Source organism: Dasypus novemcinctus, chromosome 2, assembly GCF_030445035.2.
Source record: "Dasypus novemcinctus isolate mDasNov1 chromosome 2, mDasNov1.1.hap2, whole genome shotgun sequence".
NCBI lineage: Eukaryota > Metazoa > Chordata > Mammalia > Cingulata > Dasypodidae > Dasypus > Dasypus novemcinctus.
In genome coordinates, this window is record NC_080674.1 from 148,798,386 (window position 1) to 148,806,429 (window position 8,044).

Sequence of the window (8,044 nt, forward strand, 5' to 3'; positions counted from 1 at the left end):
GTAATAGACCAGATTACAAACATAATCCAATATCTATTTTTGGAATTCATAACTATATCAAACTGTTACAGCTTGATATCCTTGAGCAGTTGGCAGAGAAATGAATGATGAAGACCTTGCTAAACTGTGGTTTATTAGCCACCGAAACTAAGGACAAGTTGAATGTGCTTGAGACAAGGCAGGATTGACAAATTGCATGCACCCTCCTCACAAGACCCCTGGGATCACTTGTTTCTTTAAACTTGTTTTTCTTCTTCCCTACCCCTCCCCTTTGCCTATAAAAACCCTAGCTTCCACTCACTTTGAACTTGTTTTGGGAATATTCCCCCAGTTCTTTGCTTGTGCACTCAGAATAAATCACCTCACTGAGAGACATGTTTCTCCTTTGTGGTGCCAGGTTGGGCAGGTCCTTCTATTGCTGTGTTTATGGTAATAATGTTAAGATTGATCAATTGCCTCAGTTGCTGTCAACCATATCCATCCATTATAAAGTTGCCAGCAACTTTTCAGGTAATGATATTAGCAGGTTCTGGTTGATTTTATCTTTTTATTTTTATCTCTTTTTACAAAGTTGAGTCTATGTTTAGTTTTCTCTGTATTTATTCTGCTTATGGCTGATAGTGATTCTTGAGTCTGTAACTTGATATCTTACATCAGTTTTGGGTAATTCTCAACCATTTTCTTTTCTAATATTTCTTCTTCTCCATTCCCTTCTGCATTATCATATACTCTGGAATTCCTAATACATATATGTTAGATCTTATCGTGGTGTTCTCTAAGTCTCCTATGGTCTTCTTGTATTTTTAAATACTTTTGATTTTCCTTGTTTTTTGTGTGTGTGTATATTTGCTTCTGAGCTATATTTAGTTTACTAATTCTCTTTTGAGCTGTGTTTATTATGCTGTTAAGCAAATCCATTTAATTCTTAATTTCAGCTCTTTTATTTTATTTTATTTTAAAGATTTATTAATTTTTTTTATTTAATTCCGCCCCCCCCCCCCCCCGTTGTCTGTTCTCTGTATCTATTTGCTGCGTCTTGTCTTGTTTCTTTGTCCGCTTCTGTTGTCGTCAGCGGCAGGGGAAGTGTGTGTGGCGCCATTCCTGGGCAGGCTGCACTCTCTTTCGCGCTGGGCAGCTCTCCTTACGGGTGCGCTCCTTGTGTGTGGGGCTCCCCTATGCGGGGACACCCCTGCGTGGCTGGCACTCCTTGCGCGCATCAGCACTGCACGTGGGCCAGCTCCACGCAGGTCAAGGAGGCTGGGGTTTGAACTGCGGACCTCCCATGTGGTAGACAGATGCTCTATCCACTGGGCCAAGTCCGTTTCCCAATTTCAACTCTTTTAGTTTTCACTTCCAGTATTTCAGTTTTGTTATCTTATAGATTACAGCTCCATGATAAAATTTTGTCATGTCTTTAATTCCTTTAACTTATTAAACATAATGATTGTAATGTCTATGTCTGATAACTCAATTATCTGGAGTCTCTGTTTCCATTGACTGTCATTTTTCTTTTTTTAAAAATTATATCATCTTGTCAGTTATGCACTTATTATTTTTTAAAAGATTTATTTTACTAATTTATTTCTTCTCACCCCCTCATTGTTTGCACTCACTGTCTGCTCTTTGTGTCTGTTTGTTGTGTGCTCTCTGTGTCTGATTATCTTTTTTTTTAAATGAGGCATCAGAAACCAAACTCAGAACCTCCCATGTGGGAGGGAGGTGCCCAATCACTTGTTCCACCTCTGCTCCCTGCTTACGGTGTCTCTCATTGTGTTTCCTCATTGTGTCATCTCATTGAGCCAGCTTGCAGCCTCGCTCATCTTCTTTAGGAGGCACAGGCAACCAATCCTAGGACCTCTAATGTGGTAGGTGGGAGCTCAACTGCTTGAGCCACATCTGCTTCCTGATGATTTTTATAGTGTGTTGGATATTGTATGTAAAAATTAAATAATTTGACACAATAATGGTGTTTTCTTCTAGAAAAGATTTACACTTGCTTCTGGCAATCAGCCAGGGTCATGAGTGATCCTGAAGCAGCTTAATCCAAACAGGTATTAAGATAATCTGTACTTGGTTTTAGACCTTGAAAGGGCCAGTTCATTTACAGTTCACCCTTACTCCTTGGAAGTGGCCCACTGAAGTCACAAGCTCAAAGCCTAGAGAACTTATCAGATTCCATCTTCCTTAGCAAGACTTGGACCCAAAACTTTCTTCTCTAAGCCCTATGTGTCTATCAAAAGCTCTGCTAGGCTTTCCAGCATATAAGCTACTCCTTTTTCAAATTAATGTCATAAGGCTATTACCATGTTTTATTATTAACTTTTTAGTACTCAAATATCTCTAGTATATCCCTCTTTCAATTTCTGATATTATTTATTGTACATTCTCCTTTTTTTAGTAAAATATTTCTGGTAGTCAGTTTTACAAAATTTTTTATAGAAGTGATTGTTGGCTTTGCTTATCTTCTGTCTTGTATGTTTGTTTTCCATTTCATTTATTTCTGCTCTAACAGTGTTTTTTTTAATTTTTTAAATTTTTTAAAATTTTTATTTAATTAATTCCCCTCCCCTCCCCCGGTTGTCTGTTTTCTGTGTCTTTTTGCTGCGTCTTGTTTCTTTGTCCGCTTCTGTTGTTGTCAGCGGCCCGGGAAGTGTGGGCGGCGCCATTCCTCAGCAGGCTGCTCCCTCCTTCGCGCTGGGCGGCTCTCCTTACGGGTGCACTCCTTGCGCGTGGGGCTCCCCTATGCGGGGGACACCCCTGCATGGCATAGCACTCCTTGCGTGCATCAGCACTGCGCGTGGGCCAGCTCCACATGGGTCAAGGAGGCCTGGGGTTTGAACCGCGGACCTCCCATGTGGTAGGCGGACGCCCTAGCCATTGGGCCAAGTCCGCATCCCATACATTATTATTCTACTTAAATTAACCCTCAGCTCAGTGCTACCCTGATCATTTTATTTTAAATAAGCTTTTTATTTTAGAAATGATTTTGAATTATAGAAAAACTGCAAAGATGGAGAGTTAATACTCACATCATTTCCCCTATTATTATTAACATCTTAAATTAGTATGATACACTTATTGCAGTTAATTGGCAAATATTAATATGTTAGTATTATCTGAAGTTCATATACTATTTAGAGTCCCTTTGATTTTACCTAATGTCCTTTTTCTATCACAGGATCCCATTCAGGATACCACAGTACATTTAGTCATCATGTCTCCTTAAGCTTCTCTTGACTGTGAGACTTTCTCAGACTTCCCTTGTTTTTGATGACCTTCACAGTTTTGAGTGGTACTGGTTGGGTATTTTGTAGAATGCTCCTCAATTGGGATTTTTCTGATATATTTTCTCATGATTAGACTTGGGATATGTGTTTTTGGGAGAAGGCCATAGAGATAAAGTGCCATTTTCATCACCTATCAATGGTACATACCATCAACATGACTTTTAACTGTTGATGTTGACCTTGCTCACCTGGCTGAGGTAGTGTTTGTCAGGTTTCCACACTGCAAGTTATTTTTTTCTCCCCCTTTCCATACTGTACTCTTCAGAAGACAGTCACACTCCTTTTATTTTTTTAAATCTTTTCTCTGTTTCATTTTTTATAATTGCTATTGCTATGTCGTCGAGTTCACTAACCTTTTCTTCTGTAGTGTTTAATCTGCTACCCACCCATTGTATTTTTCATCTCTAGACAATCTATTTGGATTTTTTTAATAAGCCCCATATTTCTACTTAACATTCCTGGAGGAGTCCTCATTGCTTTTGGAAGCTGCCAAAGGCAGCCTTGGGAGCAGGAGCAGCAACAGCCAACAGAGGGGAGGGGGGCCACCCCCACAGCCACACCCACTCTGCCCCCTGGCTGTCCCGCAGGGAGACCCTGTTCCCAGAGTAGAACAACCGCCCTTGCCCAGAGCATCCTCCCCTGTCTAGCCGGCATGAAGCAAATTCAAGGATGGACCATGCTGCAGGAGCTGCTCCCGCGGTGGTCTGCCGCTGCCAGCTGGGCCTGAGGGGGCACAGCCCCACGCCAGCCTGTGCCTGCCCTGGGGCGGGGCAGCCAGCCGCTCTACCCCATGGTGGGCAGGGGCGGTGGGCCAGCCCGGCCCCTGTCGCGGAGCCTGTCCAGCTACCCCTCCGAGATCTTAGAGGAGCTGGGCATCTGACCCACTTGCTCCCGGGCTCAAGAAAAGACAGGCGCGTTCAGCCACAGCGAGGGCAGGGAAAAGAAAAGAAAAGAGGGTCTGTTACCTAGCTTGGAAAATTTGCTGTTTATACAATTAGAGGAAGATGGGAAAATATCTTTTCATGAATTGATTACAACTCTCAAATCTTGAGGATTGTGAACATGTGATCCCAGATAAACTATGTATGGCTATGTTAAGGGTAACTCTTTAAACACCACCAGATGGTGCTATGCTAGACAAAGATCTCTTTAAAAAATGTGTTCAAGGCGGGGGACTTGGCCCAGTGGTTAGGGCATCTGCCTACCACATAGGAGTTCCACGGTTCAAACCCCGGGCCTCCTTGACCCGTGTGGAGCTGGCCCATGCCCAGTGCTGATGCGTGCAAGGAGTGTCCTGCCATGCAGGGGTGTCCCCGCATAGGGAAGCCCCAAGCGCAAGGAGTGCGCCCCGTAAGGAGAGCCACCCAGCGTGAAAGAAAGTGCAGCCTGCCCAGGAATGGCGCCACACACACGGAGAGCTGACACAAGATGACACAACAAGATTACGCAACAAAAAGAAACACAGATTCCCATGCTGCTGACAACAACAAAAGTGGACAAAGAAGACACTGCAATAGACACAGAGAACAGACAACCAGGGTGGGGGGACAGGAAAGGGGAGAGAAATAAATAAATAAATCTTTTAAAAAAATGTGTTCAAAGCAATGTTGTTTTCTTGACACAAGCCTTTGGAAGGAAGTTTGTCATTCTTCACTTGATGTCTTTTATTTCACATGAAGATGAGTTATATGATGAAAGTCCTAAAAAGCAGTCTGGAGGGAAGTTTGCAGATTATTTTCCTCAACTGGCTAAATTCAGTCCTGATTTGTGGTGTGTATCAGTTTGTACAGTAGATGGATAGAAGCATTTTTTCCCCAAAGATTTTTATTGGTATAGTTATCCCCCCCATCCCCATTATTTGCCCTCACTGTCTGCTCTCTGTCCATTCACTGTGTGTTCTTCATCTGCTTGTCTTCTCTTTAGGCGGCATCAGGAACTGATCCTGGGACCTTCCCGAGTGGGAAAGAGGTGCTCAATTTCTTGCACCACCTCAGCTCCCTGGTCTGCTGTGTCTCTTATTGTCTCTCCTCCGTGTCTCTTTTTGTTGTGTCATATTGCTGTGCCAGCTCTCTGCCTGGGCCAGCTTGCCTTCACCAGGAGGCCCTGGGAATGGAAATCTGGAGCTCCTATATGGTAGATGGGAGCCCAGTCGCTTGAGCCACATCTGCTTCCTTGGAAAGAAGTATTTTAATGGAGGCACCAACGTTCCCTTTTGTCTGCAGTCCTGTGTAAAACTTTTGAAATATGCTATCGTGATTAATGATCTTGGAACAAATTATGTACATCAATATGTTGGGAAAGAACCGAGTGAGTGGATTAAGATTCAACAAACTGTTTTCTTCCTCCTGTTCCTCCTTCTTCCCCTCCCCTGTCCTGCTGTTTTTGCTGTCTGTGTCCATTCGCTGTGTGATCTTCTGTATCTATTTCTCTTTTTCTTCTCATCTTTCTCCTCTAGTATTCACTGGGATTTGAACCTGGGGACCTCTGATGTGGACAGAAGTTCCCTGTCAATTGCACCACCTCAGTTCCTGGTCTCTGTTGTGCTTCACTTTGACTCTCCCCTTTTTCTCTCTTTTGTTGTGTCATCACCTTGCTGTGTGACTCACTTGTGCGGGCACTGGCTTACTGCACGGGCACTTGGCTTATTGTGTGGGCACTTAATTCATACATGGGCACTGGCTCACCACGCGGGCACTTGGCTTGTCATGTGGGCACTCAGCTCACCACGTGGGCACTCATATTTACACTCAGCTCGCTGTGTAGGCACTCGGCTCACTGCGTGGGCCCTGGCTCACCGCACAGACACACTTTCTCTTCTTTTTCACCAGGAGGCCCCAGGGATTGAACCTGGGTATTCCCATATGGTAAACAGAGACCTTATCACTTGAGCCACAGCTGCTTCCCTCAACAAACTATTTTTAAAACAAAGATGATAAACCACACAATCCTATGGTAAATGCTGGAGCAACCGTTATGACTTCATTAATAAAGCAAGGAGTAAATAATGCTTAAAAATTTGACTATGTGATGTAGTTTTTAAATAAAATGGCTAGTAATGAACATGTTGGATTCAGTAATGCAACGTTCCAGTCCGAAAGAGAAAGTGGAGATCAAAATTTTGCTATTGGATCTTACTAAAAAGAAACAAGTTTTCCAGAAGGCACAGACATGGTTGGTATATTAGACTTCTATTTACAGCTATTCCCCATTGAATTGACTTGTGAATCAGCAAGTATGATGGCTGCAACAGTGGCTAATGGTAGTTTTTGCCCAAGTACTTATGAAAGAGTACTGAGCCCTGAAGCAGTTTGAAATGCACTGAGTTTGATGCATTCCTGTGGCATGTACGATTTCTCAGGGCAGTTTGCTTTCCATGTTGGTCTTCCTGCATAATCTGGAGTTGCTGGGGGCATTCATTTAGTTGTCCCCAATATTATGGGCATGATGTGCTGGTCCTCTCCTCTGGATAAGAAGGGTTGCAGTGTTAAGGGAATTCACTTCTGTCATGACTTGGTTTCTCTGTGAAATTTCCATAACTATGATAATTTGAGACACTTTGCAAAAATATTTGATCCCAGTGAGAGCCACTGAGTGTACACTTTGGATAGATTGTGCAAGTCATGGAACTGTATAACAATGAACTATGTGGTAGAAGATGGACTGGTTAGCAGTACAAATATGAGTGTTCTCTCATGAAGTATAACAAATTTACTATACTGATACATGGTATTAATAATAGGGGGTATAGAAAAATATACCAAATGTACGCTATGAACCATAGTTAGTGGTAATAGGCTGATGATATTCTTTCGTAATCTGTAACAAATGTTCTACAACAATGCAAGATGTTGGTGAAGGGATGTTGTAAGGGAATTCTGCACATTATGCTTGGTTGTTTTGTAAGTTCACAACTTCTCTAAGAAAAAATATATATTAAAAAATACTTGAACCTTGAAGAGAAACTGGTACTTAAAAGGTAAAGTCAGTGATAAACCTTTTGTTTGCTGCATATACTTGAGATGTGTCTGCGCTTTGACTATGATTCTAGAATAGCACTCCATGGAGCTGCTGCAGGGGGTCGTGTTGAAATTGTTAAATTTTTGCTGGAAAAAATTTTTTACCTGCTAAATAAATCCTTTCCCCAAGGACAGGTGCAATAATACTCCTAAGGATGAAGCACTGCACTTTGGACACCACGATGTATTTAGAATTTTCCAGGAATACTGAGTCCAATACACATTTTAAGGAAATTCTGGTAATGGAAAGAAGAATCAAACCATCTGTAAGAATCTTGATGGATTATTATAATTATCTTAATCCCAAAGTTTAATTTACTTACCCTTATTAATTGTGGAAAATGATTGTGAAGGACACGTGTATTCCTACTGTAGTGAAAGATTTGTCATTTCAGTGTTACTGGAGTTTTCTTAATTGTACACACAGGACAATTTGGAGAAAAATAGAAATAAAAAATCTCCTTCCATAATGTGAGCAGCAATATTTATCTCATGGCATTGTATAATTTGATGTAAAAGAAATACTTACTAATGCTAGCTTAACTGTGTGGTTTTCATGATTTATTTTTGTGTGTTTTGTGAATTTTTAGTTTATGGTGATGATAGGCTGACATGCACTGATAAATTAAACTTTGTTGTACAGTCTGTCCAAATGGATCAAGGCTGCCTTTAGATGCAAATAGTGTGGTTTTCAAGACTTCAAATATAGATTTAGTTTGAGTATTTGAACAACCATATCAT

The 8,044-nt window shown here is 41.7% G+C and overlaps 1 pseudogene; it reads left to right on the plus strand.

Annotated features, from left to right (window-relative positions):
- The first annotated feature begins 4,417 nt into the window (after positions 1-4,417).
- On the plus strand, positions 4,418-7,514 carry LOC101433005 (glutaminase kidney isoform, mitochondrial-like; annotated as a pseudogene).
- Positions 7,515-8,044: the final 530 nt, after the last annotated feature.